The 23,936-nt window shown below is 47.7% G+C and overlaps 1 long non-coding RNA gene across 4 annotated transcripts in view; it reads left to right on the top strand.

The window, feature by feature from the left end:
- LOC136843802 (uncharacterized) overlaps positions 1 to 23,936 on the top strand; it is a 57,106-nt gene that overhangs the window by 7,731 nt on the left and 25,439 nt on the right. For 2 of the 4 annotated variants that reach the window (XR_010854680.1, XR_010854681.1), the window contains exon 2: positions 13,325 to 13,498. This is a non-coding gene — a long non-coding RNA (uncharacterized lncRNA). Of the gene's footprint in view, positions 1 to 1,550; positions 1,656 to 1,694; positions 1,828 to 13,324; positions 13,499 to 23,936 lie in introns of those variants that run through there. The other 2 variants (XR_010854679.1, XR_010854682.1) reach the window with 2 other exon arrangements.

Genomic DNA, 23,936 nt, shown 5'->3' with positions numbered 1-23,936 from the left:
AGCCCAAGGCTGGTGAATAGACAGCGTTTGGGGGGCTGTGGACGTTCACTGGCCCTGGAGAGGACGCCCAACTAAACAGAAAGAGACCGAAGGAAGGTTAAGGATGGCGAATGGACGGTGGTTTGGGGGCCACTGGATGTTCACTGACTCTAGGGAGGATGCCTGACTATACACAAAGAGACCGAAGGAAGGCCAGGGCTGGCGAATGAACAGTGGTTGGGGGGCCGCCGGTCATTCACTGGTCCTGGAGAGAATGCCTGAATATACAGAAAGAGACTGAAGTAAGGCCAAGCTGGAGAATTTACAGCAGTTGGGGGGCCGCAGTACGTTCACTGGCCCTCGAGAGGATGCCCGACTCTGCACCACCAACAAAAAGTGACTGCCAGAGGAGGCCAAGGCTGTGAATGGAAAGCAGTTGGGGGGCTGCTGTTAGTACACTGGCCCTGGAAAGGATGTCCGACTCCACAACACCTACAAAATCAATCGCTGAAGGAGGCCTAGGCTGGCGAATGGACAGCGATTGGGGTCCACTAGAAGTTCACTGGCCCTGGAGAGGATGCCCAACTCTGCCACCTACAAAATACGGCCGCCAGAGGAGGCCAAGGCTGGTGAAAGGGAAAGGGTTGTGGCACCACTGGACGTTCTCTGGCCCTGGGGAGGATGCCCGACTCCACACTACCTACAAAACGTGACCGCCAGGGAGGTAAGGCGGGCGAAAGGAAAGCAGTTAGGGGACCTCTGGATGTTCACTGAATTTGGAGAGGATGCCAGACTATACACAAAGAGACCGAAGGAAGGCCAAGGCTGGCGAAACAGCAGCCGCTGGGGGGCCGCTGGACGTTCACTGGCCCTTGAGAGGATGCCCGACTCTGCACCACCTACAAAAAGTGACCAATGGAGGAGACCAATGCTGGTGAATGGAAAACGGTTGGGGGCCGCTGTACGTTCACTGATGCTGAGAGGATGCCCAACTCTGCACCACCATTGGCTCCCAGTAAAAGCTAGAATAGAATATAAAATACTACTTACAGTCTTTAAAGCACTAAAATATGATGAACCAGCATTTCTGAGAAACTGCTCAAGCTTCTTTAGACCCAAAATGAATATTGTAAATAGGCATGCAAGTGAAGCATATAGGCTATTTGAACCTGGAACAAATTGTAAGTCAGCGAGAAAACACTGAGAGACGATTATAAAATATAGAAGCACCTTATTTTGAAAACGTACATGGATCCGCCAGAGGAATTATCCTGTGGAGGGCTGTACATAAAACCAAACAAAGTGAAACAAAGTGAAGATGTATATATATATATATATATATATATATATATATATATATATATATATATATATATATATATATATATATATATATATATATATATATATATATATATATATATATATAGAGAGAGAGAGAGAGAGAGAGAGAGAGAGAGAGAGAGAGAGAGAGAGAGAGAGAGATATATATATATATATATATATATATATATATATAGAGAGAGAGAGAGAGAGAGAGAGAGAGAGAGAGAGAGAGAGAGAGAGAGAGAGAGAGAGAGAGAGTTAGCCGTTACAGAGATTTCGACATCCGAGAGACTCGTAGAGCAACATCTTTGCCGACCGGTAAAAAAAAAAAAATCGGCGAATGATCGCAGGTAAATGGCTTAATTATTCGTTAACTGGCCTCTATCGTCAGAGTTTTCAGATTTGGTGCCAACTGGATAAGTATACCGGCTTAACTCCTATGATTAGGCCACCCTACGGTGGTAAACATGATTTAGGCTACCCTGGTTAGGCTTAGTATCCTATCTAAGCTGTCTATTCAGGGTAAGGTGTCTAGGCTATTTAAGTTAGGCTGTCTGTTCAGGTGAGGCTGTCAGTTCAGGCTAAGGTGTCTATCAAGTAACGCTGTCTATTCAGGGTAGGCTGTCTGTTCAGACTAAGGTGTTGGTAATCCTATAGTTTAGCGGTCCAAATTCACTGCCCCCTTGTGTGTGTGTGTGTGTGTGTGTGTTTAAGTTTTCTTTAATATTTTAAATTTATTCTTTCTACAGATCAGCAAGCAGAAGTATATATGCAAAAAATGAACAGTTTATCTGCATACAGAATTAGAGATTTACGGTTTTAAAATCCATGGGTCCTTATCCCCAAGACACTTTTTCGTTTATTTACGTTCCCCTTTGTTCCCTTTGCTTTTTTTTTAGTCTCTGCTTCTGTAAGCAGATAAACTGCTAATTTTTCATTGTTTTCCATGATTCAATAAATATTTGATAAATCATATTTTGCAGTTTTAACAGTATCACAAGCAGAATTTTATCAAAGTTGACTTGAATTTACCAAAATTAACAAATATAACTTCATCCTACCATTGGGTTGATGTAAATATTTTTAGCGTGTACATTTTACAATAATATATGTATTTCAATGTTAGTATTTTTCTGTAGTTACCCATATAAGATTTTCTCAGTATACAGGCAGTCCCCGGTTTACAACGGAGGTTCCGTTTTTACGCAGCGTCGTAAACAGAAAATTGTTGTAAAACCGAAAAATCGTCGAAAATCGTCAGAAATCCTAAGAAAACCTTACTTTTAATGCTTTGGGTGTATTGAAAACGATTCAAACTGCATTTTTATTGAGTTTTTCATAAAAAAACCTCCAAATTTTGATTATTCTGCCATTTTGGAGCATATTTCTTCCGTTGGATCGGTGTACGAAGCGTTGTAACCCCGGAACATGCGTCGTAAACCGGGAAATCATTTCTGATGAATATATTTGAAAAGCGTCTTAACCTCGGAACGTCATAAGCTGGACCCGTCGTAAACCAGGGACTGCCTGTATATCTATTTTTATTATGTGATTTTATAAGCCGTCTAATACCAGCATTTTCATCTTTTATTCCTGCTTTGTGGGCTTACCAAATCCCAGCAACATAGTCATTAATCAAAATTACAGCAGTGTCCCTTTCCTTTTTTGAATGTGCTTCAAAATTCAATTTCAAAATTTTCAATAAAATTTTTGTCTTCTTCTTCTTCTTGTTTCGACCTTGTTAATCCCATTGTATAGCAGGGTCGGCTACTCAAAGTTGTAAGGTGTCAAAGAAACGAGCAGGTAAAAGTTACTGCTACTTTATTACAGATCCAGGCAGTTTATATAGCGGCCAACTGACGCCGGCCCGCGAGACAATGGAATTGACTGTGACCTGAGGTCGAAACAATATACAATAATATGCAGTGAACGAGTACAAATTACAATACAAAACATACAGAACTACAATATGGATACAGTCTTGATGCCTGTGAATGAAGAAACATGTGATACACAATGTGTGACATTTGTATAAATACGCATAAAGTAAAAATGATTAAAAATGCTTGACCTGGCACGTTTTAGGCGTGACTAATTGAGTTTGAAGAAAATGGGAAGTCACCAAAGAAAACCTGCTCAGCGGAGACTTAATTAATGGCGCCGCCTAAACACTACGCTGGCGCCGATGTGGTGACTTTACAAATACTCCCCCCCCAAGACGAGGGATGCGTCTGACTAATCCCTGTATCTGCTGGGGCGCTGAAGGGTGCCCGGCTCCTTGAAGATAACGGAGGGTCTCCGCCTGTGAGGCTGCTGGTTGGGCGGTCCCTTCCTGGGGCGGCGGCGCCTGCGGGGGTGAGGGCGTGCTGGAGTGCGGTTGGGCGGAAGGGGTGCTGCGTCGCTGTCGGGACTCCTCCGACAGAAAGGCAGGCTTTAACCGGTCTATTGAAACCCAGTCGCCCTTGCCAGGGAGTGCCAGCTGGAACGCCTTGCTGTTTCGTTCCAGCACGCGGAAGGGTCCCCTGTAGGGCTTGGTTAGTGGTGGACGGACGGCGTCGACTCTGACGAAGACGTGGGTGGCGGATGACAGCTGTGGCGGCATGAAGGTGGTTGCTTTGTCGATGTATGAGCGCCTGCAGGGGCTTAACTTGCCCGGCCACGCCGCGAGCCTCTGCAGTGATGGGGAGTGGCGTTCATCCGTCACAAGCTCTCCCGGCAATTAGGAGGGGTTCCCCATAGGTTTGTTCAGCTGCAGATGGGGTGCCGTCGGCTCTGGGGCGGTTCTCAACCCGAGGAGGACCCACGGCAGCTGATGTTTCCAGTCCTCGGCGGTGCAGCGGGCCATGAGGGATGACTTTAGGGACCTGTGGAACCGTTCGACCAGGCTGTTGGCTGCTGGGTTGTACGCTGTGGTGGTGTGGTGCGTGGTTCCCAGCAGTTGAGCCAGGGCAGACCACAACTCGGAGAGGAAAGCGGGGCCCTGTCGGTTGTGATGGTCCGGGACGCGGCGGCTAACCCAACTGAGAGCAGGGCCTCGGCGCACGCGCTGACGGTGGCTTCTTGCATGGGTGTGGCTTCGGGCCACCTCGTCAACGGTCTACCACCATCAGGAGGTATCTGGATCCGCCTGATGGGGAAGGGGCCCGACGACGTCGATGTGGATGTGGCCGGCGGCGCCCTGGCTGTAGGAACTCGCCTACCCCGACTGCGTGTGACGACCCACCTTACTGGTCTGGCACTGCAGGCACTGTTTGCCCAGGCCGTGGCGTCCTTTTGCACCCGTGCCAGACGAACTTTTTGAAAGCAGTTTGGCCGTGGTCCTGCCGGAGGGGTGTGAGAGGCCGTGAATTATGTCGAATACCTGGCGGCGGCGTGAGGCTGGAACCAAGGGCGGGGCTGACCTGTGCTGATGTCACAGAGCAGGCTGGGGCCTTCAGGGCGAGGGTCATGTCCCGCCACTTGGATGTGATGGCGGTGCGGTATGCTGGGGTTTCTGGGTCAGCGGCCTGTTCTCTGGCGAGGTCCTGGTAATCTACACCAAGCTGCACTGCGTTCAACTCGACTCTGGAGAGGGCGTCTGCTACGGGATTTTTCTTGCCGGGGAGGTACCTGACGGAACAGGTAAATTTGGCTATGGCTGAGAGGTGGCGCTGCTGTCTGGAAGACCATGCGTCCCCCTGCTTCGTGAAGGCGTGAACCAGTGGCTGATGGTCTGTGAAGATTGTGAAGGGCGTCCCCTCCAGGAGGAACTTGAAGTGCCGAACTGCACGGTACATCGCGCAGAGTTCCCTGTCGAAGGTGCTGTAGCGGGTCTCTCCTTGGATTGAACTTCTTGCTGAAGAAGGCGATGGGCTGGGGGCGCGTTGATGATTTGCTCCAGAACAGCACCGCAGGCGGCGTTACTGGTGTCTGTCGTCAGCTGGAGGGGGCCTTGGGATCCTGGTGTGCCAAGGCAGTTGCCTTGGCGAGGGCGGCCTTCATCAGGAAAAGGCCTGCTGCTGGCTGGGTCCCCAAGACAGGGACTCCGGTTGGCCTTTTAGGACTTCCGTCAGGGGGCCGTGGTGTTTTGCGATCCCGGGATGAACCGCCTATAGAAGTTTACCATCCCAAGGAACTCCTGGACGGCCTTGATGGAGGTGGGTGTCGGGAACTTGGCTACGGCTGCTACTTTCGATGTAAGAGGGCGGACGCCTGTCGGAGACACCTCGTGACCCAGGAATTCTGCTTTCTGGATGCCGAAGGTACACTTGTTGAAACGGACGACGAGGCCGTTCTCCTGGAGGCGCTGGAGGACTGCTCTGATGTGTCTCTGGTGTTCGCTGTGAGACCTGGAAAATATGAGAATGTCGTTGGCGTAGCAGACGCAGAACTTTAGGTCCCGCAGGATGCTGTCCATGAGCCGCTGGAAGGTGGCCCCGGCGTTCCTCAGCCCGAAGGTGGAGAAGGTGAACACATAGGACCCGAAGGGCGTGATGATGGCTGTCTTTGTATGTCCTCTGGCGCAACAGGTACCTGGAAATAAGATTTAAGAAGGTCCAATTTAGTGAATATTTTGGCCCCGTGAAAGGAGGCCGTGAGGTCCTGCATGTTGGGTAGAGGTAGTGGTCGGGCTCTGTTGCAATGTTGAGCCGCCTGTAGTCGCCGCAGGGTCTCCAGGAGCCGTCCGGTTTCTGCACCATGTGGAGGGGGGAGGCCCATGGACTGGAGGCTTTCCTGCAGATGCCCATCCGCTCCATCTCCGCGAATGCTTTTTTCGCCTCCTGAAGGCGCTGAGGGGGAAGCCTGCGGAACTTCGCATGTGTCGGGGGCCCTTTAGTCGCTATATGGTGGTATATGCCGTGCTTGGCTGGGGCCCCGGGACTTGGCGGCTCGGGCTTAAATACCTCAGGGAACTCTGACAGTAGGTGTGCATACTGGTGGGGGCGATCGGCGCTGATGGTGGGTCTGGGTCCCGCTGTTAACGGGAGAGACCGGCAGGAGTCGGTATCGAGGCGCTTGCGCCCCATGTCGACTAGCAGGCCGGTGCGCCAGAAAATCGCCCCAGGAGTGGGGTTTCTCGTCCGACGATGAAGTCCCAGGAGTAACTCTGGCCAAGGATGGAGATCGACAGGAGCCTGGTGCCGTAGGGAGAGGATGGGGTTCCGTTGGCGGCCGTCAGAAAAGCGGCCGGGTCTGGTGTCTGGTTGCGGTCCTCTCTGGATGCTGGGAAGACCGATTTAAAGGCCCCTGTGTTGACCAGCATCATCCTGCGGAGACGGTGTCGCGGACGTAAAACCTATTGTTTTTGAGGCCCTGGGTTCTTCAGCTGCCATGGCGGCCTGTCCTGCTGGGCCGCCACCCTTTTTTTTTTGAACGGGCGAACGAGCAGGGCGGCAGGCAGTTTCGAGCGTCCTTTCCGAACCACTTGTGGTAGCGACAGAAGCCCGGGACCTCCATCTGCTGTGGTTCGTGGACGTCTGTTGGCGATGGCGTTGACGGGCTGCTCACGTCCTCTTCAGGCTGGATGGAGCTGACCGGCTGTGTGGCCGGTTTTAGCCACTGTGAAGCCTTGACGGAGTCTGTGAGATGTTGCGCCGACTCTATGAGGTCCTCGATAGGCATGGTGTAGGGGTGAGCGATCTGGTTGCGACCCGGGAGGAGTTGGCGAAGGTAGATTTCCCGTGCGAAGCTTATCTCCTGCCGCTTCTTTGTGCCACCCAAGTCTGGTAGTGACAGGAGATCTACGACCATGCCCAAGCGTCTCTTGAATTGAGGTCGTGGCGTGGGTTTATGGCAAGGTCGATAGCACGGCGGCCCGCCGGCGATGGGCAGGAGCAAGTTTCGAGGAGGAACTTTTTGGTGGTGCTGTATGTGAGGGTGTGTGTTTGGTACTCGCGAGATGAGTTTTCTGTACACGTCCTCCGGAAGGGCGTTGAGCACTGTGTCGGCCTGTAGGATTTCGTCTGTCAGGTCCGCGATTCTGAAGTGGCTCTCCACCCTGCGCAGCCACATCGATGGGTTCCCCTGCATAAACGGGCGGCAGCTTTACGGTGAGGGCGGCCGCGATTGTGTTGCCCGGCCGTCGTGTGTTCGGGCGCTGGTGTGGAGTTGCGGGAGGGCCTCGATGCAGGGGCGGGCGCGGGTGTGATGGGAGGTAGGTAAACCTCCGAGTTCGCGGGTCGCGTTTAACTGCATGAAGGAGGGGATATCCGTCCATGCTCGCTCCTTTGACCCCTTACTGGAGTGGGGTACTTGCGCGTCAGTACGCACTCGTGCGCCGTGTGGTTCCGCTAGTGACGCTGGTGGGGTACACCGACGAGAGTCAGCACGCTCAAACGCTGGTTACAGCGCCATGTTTAGGCCGCTAAGAGCGTTTTTGGAGAAATCCTGGAGCCAAGACTAGGTCGCCGTGTCAGTCCGCTAATGGCTCCGGGATACTCCGGGGGTCACCACTGTAAGGTGTCAAAGAAACGAGCAGGTAAAAGTTACTGCTACTTTATTACAGATCCAGGCAGTTTATATAGCGGCCGACTGACGCCGGCCCGCGAGAGACAATGGAATTGACTGTGACCTGAGGTCGAAACAATATACAATAATATGCAGTGAACGAGTACAAATTACAATACAAAACATACAGAACTACAATATGGATACAGTCTTGATGCCTGTGAATGAAGAAACATGTGATACACAATGTGTGACATTTGTATAAATACGCATAAAGTAAAAATGATTAAAAATGCGTGACCTGGCACGTTTTAGGCGTGACTAATTGAGTTTGAAGAAAATGGGAAGTCACCAAAGAAAACCTGCTCAGCGGAGACTTAATTAATGGCGCCGCCTAAACACTACGCTGGCGCCGATGTGGTGACTTTACAGAGTCAACTTTCTCCATCTACTTCTGTTCCTTGCATCTTCTTTTCCCAGTCCCACCTCACCCATATCCCACCTGACCACAACCATCCACCTGATCCGCTGATGCCCCACACTCCTCCTCCCCATCACTGGCTTGATTGGTTCCACCCCTTCTTAATACATGGCCATACTATCTCAGACGAGCTTCCCTAGCCTTCTCCTTTACATTACATATACCACACATTCTTATATTTTGACTCTCCCTCTTTTCCAGCAGTGATATTCCAGCAACCCATCTCACCATCCTCATCTCGGTTCTTTCCAGCAGTCTCTCCTCTTTTCTCTTGAGTGCCCAAGTTTCTGCCCCATATAATAGTATGGGCCTGATAACTATCTTATAAATTTTGATTTTGAACCTTAATGGCATTTTGTTCCTACACGATATACAAACCATTGGTCCTTTACATTAGGAATTACTTACAGCGAAGCTGGAAACGGCTGTTAAACTCTTGGAAAAGGTGTTTAGGCAGTGACTACCACCTGGTAGACAGGAATACCGTCCTGCGTGGACGTAAACATTCCAGTTTGCTTCTGCCGTCATGCATTGCAGACGTGTTTTTGGAGCTCTTTGCCTGACTGTCGTCAAGCTCTTTTTTCCCTTTGGGATCTTTTTTATCTTGTTGTGTATATACTGTGTGTATTTGATATATGTTAATATACAAACCCATGATTTTTGATAGTCTTGTGTAGGCCGTCATCCCCCAGCGTGTGTCTTGGGGTCAGCGGCCAGGGGCGTAACAAGTTTGCTCCCCTTTTATTGGACCTCATGACCTCTGCTTGCGCAAGGGTGTGACTTTATCACTATTCTGACTTGTGCTTAGTGTTGCTCTTCGCCACCTCACTGTGGACGAGTTTACCATGAGGAAGGTTGCTGGGCGTCGTTGGAAGTTTTCACTTCTGACAGTGCTTTTGGTAGCTGCCCCCTTCGTCCTTGTTTCTCTCTCCCAGTAATCTTTCCCTTCTTGCTGTCTCTCCTTTGCCCTCTTTGGTCGCTCATTGGGCGAAGATCGTGGGGAGGGGAGGAAGGGTGACCTCTTCTTCAAGGGCCTCCTCTCGCTTCTTAGGGTAGTTCCCCTCAGAGCGAGAGGAGTCTCCCTCTTCTAATCATCTTTGCTTTTTCATCAGGTTGACAGTGAGCATCGTAGGTGCAGCAGTAGATGACTGGATATCTCACTGTTGGATATCTTATCCTTGAGGAGCTTCCCTGTGACACTCAGTCAGTAGTTACCCTGGGAACGACCACAGTACCTTGGTGGTGATGGCGTGGGTCCACGTCGGTGTCTACGATTTTTGTGTATCTGTGGTCCTGTTTACTCCTGCTGCGTCTCCAGTCCTGATTGTTCCTGTTGCCCTGAATTTCTGTATTCAGACTACGAAATTCAAAATGGAAACAGCCCACTCAGTTCTGTCTTCCATCCATCAAGGGGATTGGATGGCAACCATAGACATGCAGGATGCATATTTTCATGTTCCAGTTCACCCGGAGGCCAGGAAATATCTACGGTTTGTGTTCCAGGACAAGGTCTTCCAATTTCAAGTGGTGTGCTTTGGACTTTCGACAGCCCCTCAAGTTTTCACCAGAGTCCTCGTCCCAATGGCAAAATGGCTACATCTCATGGGGATCAACATCTGCCTCTATTCAGACGATTGTCCCCTATGCTCCCCCTCAAGTTGCACGGAGGACCTAAAGAAGACTCTTGTGTTAGCCCAAGAATTGGGCTTACTGATAAACCTAGACAAATCCCAATTAGTCCCGAGTCAATCAATTTTTTATTTGGGAATGAAGATCAACTCTCGGGATTTTCGGGCTTTTCTTTCTGACAAGAGAAGAAATGCCTGCATTTGGACAGTTCAGAAATTCCTCTCTCCCATCACGCTCAGCCAACGAATGGATGAGTTTACTGGCAACTCTCTCATCCATAGAAAAGGGAGACTTCACATGAGAGTACTACAATTCTTTTTGAAAGCCAGTTGGCAGAGGAAGTTTCTCTCGGACTCTTTTGTTTTCCCAATCACCCACGAGATCAAAGAGGACCTTCGATGGTGGCTTGTAACAGGAAGGTTTGCAGAAGGGAAATCTCCACACCCTCTGAACCCCAACCTCACATTATACTTAGATGCATCGGATCTGGGTTGGGGGGCTCTCCTGGAACTTCATATCAACCTGAAGGAGCTGAAGGCAATACACTTAGCTCTTCAACATTTCTCAACAGCAACTTCCAAATCCACAGTCATAGTCCACTCGGACAACATGTCAGCTTTGGTTTACAAAAAGAATCGGAGGGACACACTCCTTTTCATTGTATCAAGCGACCAAAGATCTCCTTATCTGGGCACAGGGAAATCAAACCAAGATTGTTACCCACTTTATACAGGGCAAACTCAATGTCATAGCGGACGAATTAAGTCGTTGCAAGCAGGCCCTACCCACGGAATGGACACTGAATCGCAGGTATGCACCCGACCTGTGGAAACGGTGGGAAAGCCATCGATAGATCTATTTGCAATGTCGAGGAATCACCGACTCCCTTTGTATTGCTCCCCAGTCCCGGACCCTCTCGCGTGGGCAATGGATGTGATGCTCCAGGACTGGTCGAACCTGGATGTATACGCCTTCCCACCATTTAGTATGGTGAGAGATGTAATCAACAAATTCCTCTTCCACGACAATTTGTCGATGACCCTGGTAGCTCCCTTCTGGCTGCAGAAAGAGTGGTTTCCAGATCTCCTCAGTCTCCTAGTAGACTTCCCAAGATTGCTTCCACAGCGACGAAATCTACTCAAGAAACCGCACATTCACCGGTTCCATCTAGGTCTATCCACTCTCGCTCTGACAGGTTTCAGACTGTCGGGAAACTTGTCAGAGCGAAAGGCTTTTCGAGATCAGCTGCAGAAGCAATTGCCAGATGTAGACGTCAGTCTTCCTCCAATGTCTACTAGAATAAATGGACAACATTCCGCAGCTGGTGCAGAAAGATATCATCATCATCTACCTCTGTAGTGCAAATAGCAGACTTGCTATTTTTAAGGTCTTCACAAGGATTGGCTACGCTCACGATCCAAAGGCTACAGAGCAATGCTCAACTCTGTTTTCAGACATAGAGGTCTGGATCTATCTACTGATAAAGACATCAGTGACCTTATCAAGTCACTAGATACCGCGAAGCAAGAGAAGTCAGATTCCATATCCTGGAATCTAGATGTTGTTTTAAAATGGCTCTCAGGTCCGCTGTTTGAACCTCTTCGATCCACATCACTCAGGGATCTTACAAGAAAAACACTATTTCTAGTTGCTCTAGCTACTGCCAAGAGAATTAGTGAGCTATAGGCCCTGAGCAAGAAGGTAGGATTCTCACAGGGAGATGCAGTCTGTTGCTTTACTTTGGGGTTCCTAGCGAAGAATGAAATGCTGTCATTTCCCTGGCCCCGTTCATTCACAATCAAAGGCTTAACGGACATTCTAGGTCCTACGGACCAAGAGAGAGCTCTTTGTCCAGTAAGAGCACTTAAGTATTACAGTATTTAGAAAGAACTAAGAATATCAGATGCACGTCCCCTAATCTCTGGTGTTCAGTTAAGGATCCAATACGTCCTTTGTCCAAGAACACATTGGCGTTCTTCTTGAGAGATGTGATTTCTGAGTCGCACATTTAGATTCAAGAAGAAGACTTGCCAATTTGCACGGTTGAAGCACCCATCATTTGTTGTGTCGTGCTATGAATGGGTTATGGTATCTGATCTGTTTTATGATGTACTGTATGTGTAACGTGTGTTTTATGGTTTTAGTTGGTACTGTGCCCAGGGCAAGGCCTTTTCTGTTTTGTATGCTTTGGCAGCCATCGGAGTACTCCTCGGCTGCAAAGCCCCACTAATGTAGAGGTGCCTCTGGCTTCACTGCCACGCCACTACAGTCGAGATGAGCCACATCAGAGGCTGTGTTTTCCTGCTGGAGCTCTCTTACCAGGTAGGTTACAACTAACATTCTCAATGTTAACTACTTACTATTTTAAAATTCATCTCCATTCATGAGTGTTTTTTGAAGTAGAACATGCCCATGCATCCCACCTCCTGTCAGTGTGGGATTCAGCTATGTAGTTACTTAGTAAGTTACTTATATAAAAATGACATTTTTATAATAAAGTTTTATATATACTTACCAAGTAATTACATGATCATAGCCATCCCTCCTCCTTTCTCATGGGCATAGGGCATAAACGAATTGGGCTTGTTAGTAGTGTTGTACCTATCCTTCCCCAAAAGTGGGCGGGTCAAGTCACCTACACCAAAATATTGGAACGTTACTGCGAATTTTCAAATTTAAGCTGCCGATAAATGAAACGCAATAGCTATGTAGTTACTTGGTAAGCATATATAAAACTTTATTTTATTATAAAATGTCGTTTTGTTGATACAGTATATGTTTTTCTTTTCTAAAAACTGATTTCTTCATTATGTATTTCTCATTACCTTCTGCTACTTTCAAATGAACACCATATATTCTTTGGAAGCTTGAATTTCCAGTCAGTGACCCCTGTGGTGGGCTTGTTCCATATGAATAGGGTTCATATTCTGAATGATGATAATGAAAAGATGTTTAAAAGTATTGTGGCTAGATGAGGAGCTAATTTGACTGATAAATGATTTCTTACATTATATGGCATACTTCTGTCCACATTCTCTCTCCCATCTTACTTTCTACCCTCTTCCAACAATTCTTTAAGTGCTGAATGACTTCAGAGGTCCCAGCACTTGGCCTGTATTTTGAACTTTATAATTCACCTCTCTGGAATTGCACATTGAGTTGACACTGTCAGCGGCTAGTGTTGAGCCTACTTGTTGGCACCAAGTCAAACTCATGTCAGGCTGAGGCATGAGCACGGGAGGACTGCATGCTGATAGTATGGGATTCATTTTTGGCATTTCTAGTCTTCTCTGGGTGTTGTAACCTCTTAAGTGCTTGTATGGTAATAATACAAGTTCAGAAATTGATTGTCAAAGTGTGAACATTCCTTTTAAACTTTATTTGGTCATGTGGATTTATATTCATATTTTATGGGATCACTTAAATTGCTTTGAATACAATTAAAAAAAAAGTAACATCTTCCTTATTGTTTCCATTTTACAGATAAAATGTCACACCCACTGTCTGTGATTTGTGCATCACAGAAATGTTTACAAGAAGCTGCAGGAGATGGTGATAATGATGACCCTCACAACTATGAATAGAAGATAATAAACAGTGACATTGAGAGTGAGCAGCATGTAAAGAGGGTGAAAAATGAACATGAGATTTATGATGGTACGTAGTTGTAGTTTTGTTCATGAGACTTACCTGTCAGATATATATATAGCTGTATTCTCCGAATCCGACAGAATTTCAAACTTCGCGTGGCACACGCAGTGTGGCCAGGTGGTTAGTACCCATTCCCGCCGCTGGGAGGCGGGTATCGGGAACCATTCCCATTTTCTATTCAGATTTTCTCTGTCGCCGGTACTGTCAACATCTGTTTTCAGTACCTCCGTCTTTGGATTTCGTTAACTCGTTGTTTCCACTTAAGTATTCTCTTTGACTTTTGGTTTTTGACTTTGGATTGTGGATTGGCATACGCTTTTTGTGGACTGTTTTTGAATTTGCTCTTGATTGCTCTTTGGATGATGTCTGGATCTAGTTCTGCTAGCTTTAGAGTATGTTGTGTGAATGAGTGTAAGGTGAGGCTACCGAAAGCTTCGGTAGACCCTCACTCTGTTTGCATGAGGTGTAGGGGGCATGTTTGCTTGATTAATGATCGCTGCAAGGAGTGTGAGACTTTGTCGGATGCAAGCCGGAAGGTTTATGATTCCTATGTTCGCAAGTTGGAGCGTGACAGGATCAGGAGGTCCTCCTCCAGGAGTGTTTGTAAGAGTTAGGGTACTAATTCCTCTCCTGATAACCCGATTGTAGACATAGTTTCACCTATCCCTGTGGTTTTGCCTTCGGGCCCTGAGGTTGTGTCTGCGGAGGGTGTGGCCCTGACGGAGATTATGAACACCATCCGTGCTCTGGAATCAAAAGTGACGGCTTCAAAGTGCAGTGAAGTGTAGTGATCCCCTAGTGTTGTGGAGGGGCGTCAGATCGGCCCCATAACGCTTCTAGGCCTGGACCTCTGCCGGACTCCCAAGACTCAGGGAGAGGGCAAGTCGAAAGCCATAAGAGGGTTACTGGGGCTTCCCACCGATCTGGCGTCCCTTCGGCAGGACCTGTTGTCACTTCCCAGGCTGCCAAGGAGGATCGTGCGCATGCATCGTAATTTCCTTCGCGACTGCTTCGCCCTCCTCGAGGCGCCCTCCCGTGCAAGGGTGGATCTCTCAGAAGGACTCTCGCCCGCTGAAGAGAAGCTTCAGAGAAGAGGACACTTCACGTCCTCTTTCTCCAGGCATTGTTCCACCGTCATCGGGGTGTTTCGACGCTTTCCCGCCACAGAAGAGGACCAGGACGTCTTCAGAGGAGGACGTTTTTGAGTGCCCCAGTCGCTCCAGGGAGAGAGCTGTTTTAGCTCCCATGAGGAGGAAGAAGGCGTCCTCGCCCTCGTCTTCTCACAGGATCAGCTCTTCCCCTGAGAAGGAGACCTCTCCCTCCAAGAAAATCCTGCTGGATATGCAGCGTCAGTTGGTTTCTCTCCTTGCAGAGAGGGAAGCAGAGCCGCGTCGTCGACGCAAGGACTCGAGGCTGCCTATCAAGAGGTCCAGAAAGTCCCCCTCTCCTGCGCCTTTTTCGTCGTCTCCGTCACCTGCTTCATCGCCCTGTCGTTCCCACCGCTCGCTGGATCGCCATCGTGACGTTCGTCTGCAGCGTGACGCTCCGCAAGCAGCTATCCTGGACGCCTTAGTAGCTGCTCGTCAGGACGCTCCTCGCTACCGTGCAGGACGCTCGGCTGGACGCTCGGCTGGACGCCCGGATGGACGCTCGTCAGGACGCTCGTCAGGACGCCTCTTTGGTTGCTCGCCGTGACGCTCCAGAGCAATCAAAGACTGCGGGGAAGAGAAGATCCCTCCTGCGTGTTGGGCGCAAGGCCTTCATTCTCCCAAGGTCTTGGGAGACTCTCTGGTTTCTCCCATTGAAGAGGGAGAAGTCTCTGGCCAGTCGGAACCTGCAGACCTTGAACAACCTCCTGCTTCTTCGTCTACCGACTACCAGGTGTTGGCCGGTCCTCTTAAGGACTTGTTTGGTGACAAGTTCAAACTCTCGGCTCCTCTCTCTCCTCCTTCGCAGTTAGCTTTGTCCAAGACGAGGAGAGTGCCGGGGTTTGTTAAAATGACTTCATCTCTTGCTACGAAGAAGGCCTTCAAGAAGGTTAACACCTGGATGGAGGAAAGGAAGACCCAAGGCAAGACTTCTTTTGCCCTGCCTCCGTCCAAGCTTAGCGGCAAGGCAGGTATGTGGTCTGAGACCGAAAGGACGTCGGCTCAAGAGTTCCTTCGTCGTCCCAGGGAGATTTCGCCAGCTTAGTCGACGCACCTAGAAGGTCCCTCCTGTCTGCAGCCAAGGTGTCATGGACTATGTCGGAGACGGACCATCATTTGAAGGGACTATTCCGTACCATGGAGGTCTTCAATTTCTTGGACTGGTGTTTGGGAGCTTTGGATGTCAAGCTTAGAAGTCCCGACTCGATCAGCCTGGGGAGCTGTCCAGCGTGTTGAACTGCATGGACAAGGCCGTCAGGGATGGCTCAGAGGAACTGGCTTCCCACTTTTGTATGGGCCTCTTGAAGAAGAGGGCCTTGTACTGTAACTTTACTTCTAAGTCAGTTTCTCCGACACAGAGGGCAGAATTGCTGTTCGCCCCTTTGTCGAGCCATCTCTTCCCCCAGTCTTTAATCAAGGACCTCGCTGCTAGCTTGAAGGAGAAGGCCACTCAAGACCTCTTGGCCCACTCGTCAAGGCGCCCAGCAGTCCCTTCGACGTTGTCGTCGGGTCCAACCTCCAAGAAGAAGAAGCCCTTTCGTGGAGGAGCTTCTTCCTCGAGATCGTCTCCCCGAGGAAGAGGTTTTTCCAGAGGCGCAGCCCCACCAAAACCTAGGGGCAAGAAGTGATTTACAGCGCCTCCAGACACCGGTGGGAGCCAGGCTTCTTTCGTTTGCGGGAGCCTGGAGAGCAAGAGGGGCGGACACCTGGTCCCTCGAAGTTCTCGAGAGAGGATACAAGATCCCCTTTCTCGACTTGCCACCCCTGTGCACGTCGCCCAGGGATCTGTCGCCCTCCTACCATCAAGAGAAGCAACAGATCCTGTTCGAGCTTTTGGAGCAAATGCTCGAAAAAAGAGCTGTGGAGCAAGTCCTGGAGCTAGTCTCCCCAGGATTCTACAACCGACTGTTCCTAGTTCCGAAGCAGTCGGGAGGATGGAGACCAGTCCTAGATGTCAGCAGACTGAACCGCTTCGTAGTGAAGGAAAAGTTCACGATGGAGACGTCCCAGTCTGTTCTAGGAGCATTAAGACCAGGAGATTGGATGGTCTCTCTGGACTTACAGGACGCTTACTTTCACGTCCCCATACATCCCCAGTCGAGGAAGTACCTGAGGTTTGTACTAGGGGGACGAGTGTTTCAATTCAGAGCTCTTTGCTTCGGGCTAAGCACAGCTCCCATGATCTTCACGATTATGAGAAATGTGGCGAGATGGCTTCACTTGGCGGGTATTCGTATCTCGTTTTACCTGGACGATTGGCTCATCCGAGCCTCTTCACAGTCAAAGTGTCTGGAGGACCTGAAATCGACTTTAGAGTTGACGAAGTCCCTAGGACTTCTAGTGAACGAAGAAAAGTCCAATCTGATCCCGATGCAGTCCATCGTGTATCTGGGGATTCAGATGGATTCAGTGGCTTTTCGAGCTTTTCTATCCCAGGAACGTCAGCTGCAATGCTTAGGAAAAGTCTCATCCTTCCTGGGGAAGGAAACATGCTCGGTGAGGGAATGGATGAGTTTGCTGGGGACCATTTCCTCGCAGGAGAAGTTTGTTTCCCTGGGAAGACTTCATCTCAGACCGCTCCAGTTTTTCCTGGCGGAAAACTGGATAGACAAGGAGGATCTAGAGGAGACCCTGAAGATCTCTCCTGTTGTCAAGAATCACCTGAGGTGGTGGCTCGACCCCTCGAGGTTGGCAGAAGGGGTTTCTCACGCCTTCAGAGCCCAGACCTAGTGTTGTTTTCCGACGCGCCCAGGGAGGGATGGGGAGCAACACTAGGGGGAGAAGTGTCAGGCACCTGGAGGGGAACAGGTGTCCTGGCACATCAATCTCAAGGAATTAGGGCGATCCTGCTGGCCCTGCAATTCTTCGAGAGCCAAGTATCAGGCCAAGTGGTACAAGTAAATTCAGACAACACCACAGCCCTGGCATACCTCAAGAAACAGGGAGGAACTCGCTCCCGGTCCCTGTTCGTCCTGGCGAAGGAAATCCTGCTTTGGGCCCATGCTCGGGGGATCACGATCCTTACGAGATTCGTGGCAGGAGTGGAGAATATCCGTGCGGACCTTCTCAGTCGACAGCGTCAACTTCTGCCAACCGAGTGGACCCTTCACGAGGAGGTGTGTCAGGAGCTGTGGAGGTTATGGGGACGTCCCTTGGTGGATCTCTTTGCGACGTCCAAGACAAAGAGGCTCCCTCTATACTGCTCTCCCGTTCTAGATCCAGGAGCAGTAGCAGTAGATGCCCTCCTCTGGGACTGGAAGGGAATGGATCTCTACGCCTTTCCTCCCTTCAAGATTCTGGGGGAGGTAATCAGGAAGTTCTCAGCGCTGGAAGGGACGAGGATGACGTTGATCGCCCCTTTGGCCAGTGGCAGAATGGTTCACAGAGGTCATGGCCTTCCTGGTGGACTTCCCAAGGACGCTTCCCCTGAGAGTAGATCTGCTCAGGCAGCCCCATTTCGAAAGGTACCACAAAAACCTCCCCGCTCTAAGTCTAACTGCATTCAGACTATCACAAAGTTGGCAAGAGCGAGGGTTTTCGAGAGCAGTGGCAAGGGCTATCGCCAACGCCAGGAGACCCTCCTCCAATGTGGTATACCAATCTAAGTGGGCCAATTTCAGGAAATGGTGCAGAAGCAAAGGGATTTCCTCAACCACGACCTCTGTGCCACAGATAGCAGACTTCCTGCTTCATCTCCGAGAGAAGGAAAAGCTGGCAGTCTCAACAATTAAAGGCTATAGAAGTATGCTGTCGGCAGTCTTCAGACATAGAGGTCTAGACTTAGCCGACAACAAGGATCTTCACGATCTCTTGAGATCCTTTGAGACTGTTAAGGTGCCTCAACCCAGGACGCCTTCCTGGAACCTGGATGTCGTTCTAAAATTTTTAATGTCAGATACATTCGAGCCTCTTTCGTCGGCATCTCTCAAGAATGCGACAAGGAAGGCTATTTTCCTAACTGCTCTGGCGACGGCGAAGAGAGTTAGTGAAGTTCAAGCCATCAACAAGCACATAGGCTTTAGAGGGCTCAATGCTTTATGCTCCCTAAGCCCTATGTTCCTCGCCAAGAACGAAAATCCTTCAAACCCTTGGCCCAAGAGTTTTGAGATCAAGGGTATGATAGAAATTCTTGGGCAAGAGTCAGAGAGAGTCCTGTGCCCTGTCAGGGCTCTCAAATTCTACCTAGACAGGACGAAAGGAAGTCGAGGCCCGTTGGACAATCTGTGGTGTTCTGTTAGAAGACCTGACTTACTGATGTCCAAGAATGCTCTGGCATTCTTTTAAGAAGTACAATCAAAGAGGCTCATTCTACCTGCCAAGATAGCGACATGAGACTTCTGAAAGTCAAGGCTCATGAAGTGAGAGCCATTGCGACTTCTCGGTGGCTTTCCAGAAGAACATGTCCCTTAACGATCTTCTGGGTACCACCTTCTGGCGAAGCAATTCAATGTTCGCTTCACATTACTTTTTGGACGTGAAGACGACTTACGAAGACTGCTCTTCGCTAGGACCATACGTTTCGCAGACACAATGTTGGGGGCAGAGAGCAATACTCATCCTATCCTTTAGAGGTTAGGAAGTATTTTTTTAATCTTGTTTTTGTGTTTTTGGTTGTTGGGTTGGCCACGGTGGTGGACATCCCAGTCGTTAGCCTATGTTAGGTTTAATGACTTAGATAGGCTCGGTCAGGTGGTTGGTCGTTGCTCCTTTTGCCCTCTCATTATGGTCGTATGATCTAGTCCCTTTGTGGTCATGCCCCCGTGGACAGATCATCTAGAACTCACCAGCTATATAGGTCACTACCTTGCTGGAGACTCTAGTAAAGCAGAAGCAGGCTTGGGTGACAGTAACCATGAAGTCAGCTATGCTAACAGGTAAGGAACCAAGGCATCAATCGCCTACATTTATTTGTTTCCTAAATGCTATTCTGTCTCTTCCCACCTCCAATGGTGGGATTCAGCTATATTTATATCTGACAGGTAAGTCTCATGAACAAAATGATATTTTAATGATAAAATAAAGTTTGTTCATACTTACCTGGCAGATATATATAATCATAGTGCCCACCCACAGGAGACAGTGGCACTAGAAAATCTGAATAGAAAATGGGAATGGTTCCCGATACCCGCCTCCCAGCGGCAGGAATGGGTACTAACCACCTGGCCACACTGCGTGTGCCGCGAGTTTTTGAAATTCTGTCGGATTCGGAGAATACAGCTATATATATATATCTGCCAGGTAAGTATGAACAAACTTTATTTTATCATTAAAATATCATTTTAATATCTATAGCACCTGTAGGGCCATGGGGGTTAGTGCCATCAGTGACCTCATGTGGTACCCTTTGCAGTGTCCCTTTGGCCCCTAGCTGCAGCCCCTTTCATTGCTTTTATTGTACCTCTGTTCACATTATCTCTCTTCAGTCATACTCCACCCTCTTCTAACAATTGTTTTATAGTGCTGTAGGGGCTTTTTCTTTCACACAATTAGTGCAGGATAATGGGAACAGATTCAGGGGTTAAAGAAACTCTTATCCACCTATCCTAATCTGTTAACCTTAATACTACAACAACCATCAAAAACAACCTTAACCTAACTTATCACTTTTAATACTACAATGACCATCAAAAGAACCTTGACCTAATTCATCAGTCTTAATCTACAATGACCATCAAAAAGAACCTTGACCTAATTCATCCATCTTGATCTACAACGACCATCAAAAGAACCTTGATCTGATTCATCAGTCCTAATCTACAAGGACCTGTGTTGGTTTTCAAAGAATCAATTAAGCCTTGCTGTCAATAAATCAGGAAAGCCAATGTTATATTCTTTACTTTCATAGTTTTTCATTGTCAACATCAACCTCTTCAGTAACCTTGTCACTTCCTTAATTCACCTCAAACTTCTCAGTCTTACTCTTTTTCTGTCTCCCTCTTTGAGGTGATTTCTCCTTTCTGCATTCTCTGGTTTCTGTTTCTTCTGTCTAAGTATTACACTTCCTTGCAGAAACTGAAACAGAGTATAAAAGAACTGTTTATGAACAACTCAACAGCGACCTGACCAAGTGCTTTTGTTTTTCCAATCTGGCAGTTTTGCGTTCTCTCCCTTTGTTCTCACTCCTCTGCCTTATCCCATTCTCTGTTTGCAACTGTTCTTTTAATTGTCTCCTTCTTCTGAGTAATTTTGTGCTTTTTTAGATTTCTTGCAAACTGCAAGTAAAAAAAAAAAGAAAAACAGCATGAATAATCAGACAATCATATACTAACAAATGCACAAAATAAATATAATAAAATAACGTTAAAATGGTAAAAACAAAAATTCAATCTCACAAACCCAAACTTCTAAATGCCACTACAGCGCAACTATGAGGTTTTCCTCATGTTACTCCTTGAAAACCTCTTTACTCTCAGTTTCCCTTTCAGTGCTGAATGGCCTCATAGGTCCCAGCGCCTGGCTTTTGGCCAAAGTTTTATATTCCATTCCTATAGCACCCTAAGGTATCTGTTTATTGTATCATGACTTTGCAGTATATAGGTCCTTTTAATCTTGACATATTTATATTAACTCACCTTTACAAAGCATATGAATGAGGAGCTCCACAGGTTTGTGTGTAAGTAGTCAGCTTCTATTTACTAATACATACACTGCACAATATTATGCTATCCTTATGTGATGCATGAGGGCTGCTGCCCATAAATTTGTATGTACAGGTAGATCCCACATCAACCTTTCTCCCTCTCTCTCTCCCCCTCAGGTTAGATGACTGGCTTAGTGACTGGGTGACAGGTCAGCGGTTCACTGTAATAACCCCAACTTAATGGACTTCTGTACTTATCAGCTACATTAATGTTATTATGTTTTGCTGTGCTACCAATTTAGATGTAATTTTTAGATAACTCTCTTAATGTATGTTAGGAACTGTGTGGAATTGCTGTTAGCTGTAAGATAGCCAGAAAATATTCAAATGAAGGCTATAATAGACACTACCCTACTTATGAACTTTCAGAGATACAAACAGATAGGGTCACAAGTTAAAATTGTGTTCAGAGCACTCCCTTTTGGCACCCATAAAATCAGATTTTGCTCTGAGTGCCTATTCTGCTAGTAAAAATTTTTACAAAGAACAGAGGAACAGGAAAAAAAAGAACCTGTTCCGTTAACCCCTTCCCTGATTGTCCCTAATATTCATGTGATTAACTATCATATATTCTTCGTACAGTCATGTGAATATTTGTTCATACTGTTAAAATGTTCCTACTTACTTCTATCTTTACAGTTTAACTCTGTGATGAATACCAATTTTCTGAAAATCCCCATTTTCTATATAATTTTTTAAAATCATGCAGTATTATAAGGAATTATAAATACCTTGTGGTAGGGGTGTGAGAATACTACCACCGTAGTTCCTTTGTGTTGTAAAAGGTGACTAAAAGGACAGCTGCAGCCTTGCAGCCTTACTTTTAGTAAAAGGCTAGGCCCACTGCTGACAACTGTGGAAACTGCTGCCTTGCAGTCTTACATTTTAGTAAAAGGTTAGGCCCACTGCCAATAACTGTGGAAGCTGCTGCCTTGCAGGTGGACTTTTAGTCAAATGCAAGGCCCACAGCCAATAACTGCGGTTGATGACAGCAAGGGCATGCAGTCGTAAAAACCCCTTTGCCAAACAATGAACCATGCCTGATATTGTAAGACACATGAATGTGGCTAGGGCGTCCCCTGTAAGTGACACGCGTCAGAATCCCCTACTGGCATGATAAATAGGCGAGGGGTGCCGCAGGGTTCACGACTGTGGCCAAAGAAGTTAGTGAAAGAGTGGAAGATTAGAGCAGGTACGTGGAACGTTGGTACTCTAACAGGAAGACTGAGGGAGATAGTAGATGTGATGGAGAGGAGGAGGAGAGATTTCTTGTGTGCGCAGGAGACTAGGTGGAAAGGGAGTGGAACAGGAAATGGGTATAAGCTGTATTACAGCGGGTCATGAGAGGTAAGAAATGGAGTTGGAATTATGGTAAGTAACAGCTGGAAGGAAAAAGTGGTAGAAGTAAAGAGAGCAAATGATACGCTTTTAAAGATTCCAATAATAATAGGGGATAAAGTAGTAAATATAATATCAGCCTATGCTCCTCAGATGGGTGCCAAGAGCAAGGGAAAGAATTATTTAGACAAGTTTGAGGATGCCATTAGAACAGTGAGGGAGGAGGAGAAACTAATAATAGGAGCTGATATGAATGGCATGGTGGGAAAGAGAAGAGATGGTTATCAGGAGGTACACGGAGGCCGTGGGTTTGGAATTAGAAACGAAGATGGGGATTATATACTGGAGATGGCTAAGAGTTTTGAATTGGCGTGTATGAACACATGGTTTCAGAGGTTGGATAAATACTAGATAATGTATGAAAGTGGAGGAGTGCAAAGCCAAATAGAACATCCTGGTTAGAGGAGCAGACAAAAGCAATGTGATGAACTGCAAAGTGATCTTGGGAGAAGCATGTGTTAAACAACATAGGTTGGTGGTGATGGATTTGGAAATGAGAGGAGGAAACAAAAAAAAAGAAAAAAGGAGATCAAGAATTAAAATTTGGGAACTTAAAGGAGAAAAGGGGGAGCAATTTAGGAGGACTGTGAAAGAGAGATGGCAGGAAAGGGGGAACATACAAGTTGGACAGGGTAACAGAGTTGAAAATATGTGGGCAGACATGAGAGAAATATGTGTGGGGGAAGCAGAGGAACTGGTGGGGAGAACCAGCGGTTATGGAGTGTCGAGAGGAGAAAAGTGGTGGTGGAATGGAGAGGTGCAAGAATCAATTAAAAGAAAATCAAAAGCATTTAAGGACTGGAAAGTAAGGCATGCACAGGGTGCAGAGGAATGGCACCGAGAAGAGGAAAGAGATGCGAGAAGGAGAGTAGGTATGGCTATAGGAAGGGCAGCAGAGCAGTTGAATGAAAGACTAGGAACAAGAGAAGGAGAAAAGGATATCTATAAGATTTCAAACTTGAGGAAAAGGCGGAGACAGAATTTGGGTATTGGGTGTCATCAAGAATAGAGATGGGAATATCCTGTATAGGGATGAAGACATTAAGGAGAGATGGAGAGAGTATTTTGAACAACTTTTAAATACTGAAAATGAGAGAGAGGAGATGGGGGAAGCACAGAGGGTGGAGGGACCAGTGATAGAGATAAAGGATAGAGAAGTGAAGAGGGCATTAGGTAAAATGAAGGATGGTACAGCACCAGGTCCATCAGAGTTCCAAATTGAAATGATCAAATTACTAGGTACAGAGGGGGAGAAATG

The sequence above is a fragment of the Macrobrachium rosenbergii genome, chromosome 12, assembly GCF_040412425.1.
Source record: "Macrobrachium rosenbergii isolate ZJJX-2024 chromosome 12, ASM4041242v1, whole genome shotgun sequence".
In the NCBI taxonomy this organism is placed as follows: Eukaryota; Metazoa; Arthropoda; class Malacostraca; order Decapoda; family Palaemonidae; genus Macrobrachium; species Macrobrachium rosenbergii.
This window is presented reverse-complemented; position numbering and strand designations above follow the sequence as displayed.